General features: G+C 34.5%; 1 long non-coding RNA gene across 1 annotated transcript; it reads left to right on the top strand.

The window, feature by feature from the left end:
• The first annotated feature begins 41 nt into the window (after positions 1-41).
• LOC110034481 lies at positions 42-641 on the top strand. Its single transcript, XR_002295065.1, has 2 exons — positions 42-180; positions 468-641. It is a non-coding gene; the product is annotated as an uncharacterized LOC110034481 (long non-coding RNA).
• The last annotated feature ends 113 nt before the right edge of the window (positions 642-754 follow it).

Below are 754 nucleotides of genomic sequence, written 5' to 3' on the forward strand. Positions count from 1 at the left end.
TTCACTTTTGCTTACAGTTTTTGGGTGTGGAAACAGGTGGATGTTGGGGAACACCGTGGCCTCACATGTATTTTGGAATGGATGGGTAGGCATTCTCTGAGCATCTTCATTCTTGTGCCATCCAACCTTGCTGTCATTGTTCTTCAAGGATTTTACTGGAGAAATCCCAATAACAACATTGTAAGTGTTTAAAATTTATTAAACTATACCTACAATGCTTATTAAATAAAAGACTTTGACATTTTTGATGAAATTGATTGATTATATTGCTAATTACCATGATTTGTGGGTTCTATAGTTTTGAAATTTTACAATCAAACCGGTTGAGGCTTGTGGCCATTGATTCGTTCAAGTTGTATAAAAGTGTGTTTAGCATGTTGATTTCTAAATTAAGTTAAAGATAAAATAATAATGAGCAGACACTTCGCTAAAGACTAAAATTTTTGTATTTTTTGTTTCATTTGCAGGTTCATTGGGTCTTATCCATTCTTGTTCACAAGTAACTTGAAAAGCCTCGATGTCGACCAGCATGCATTCTCACAGTTACCGTTAAATACATTGTAATTTTGTTGTATCACTTGCCATTTATGAGTTAAATATCTGAATGTTAAAATATTGATGTAATGGGCTTCTTTTTTTAATTACCATGAGAACAATTTAGGTTTGGTGCTCTATTGGCAGGGGCCGATTCTGCGTGCGTATTCCATTGCCCCCGCAACACCTTCATAATAACCTATGAATAACATCAAAATAG

Source organism: Phalaenopsis equestris, unplaced genomic scaffold (assembly GCF_001263595.1).
Source record: "Phalaenopsis equestris unplaced genomic scaffold, ASM126359v1 Scaffold188644, whole genome shotgun sequence".
Classification (NCBI taxonomy): domain Eukaryota; kingdom Viridiplantae; phylum Streptophyta; class Magnoliopsida; order Asparagales; family Orchidaceae; genus Phalaenopsis; species Phalaenopsis equestris.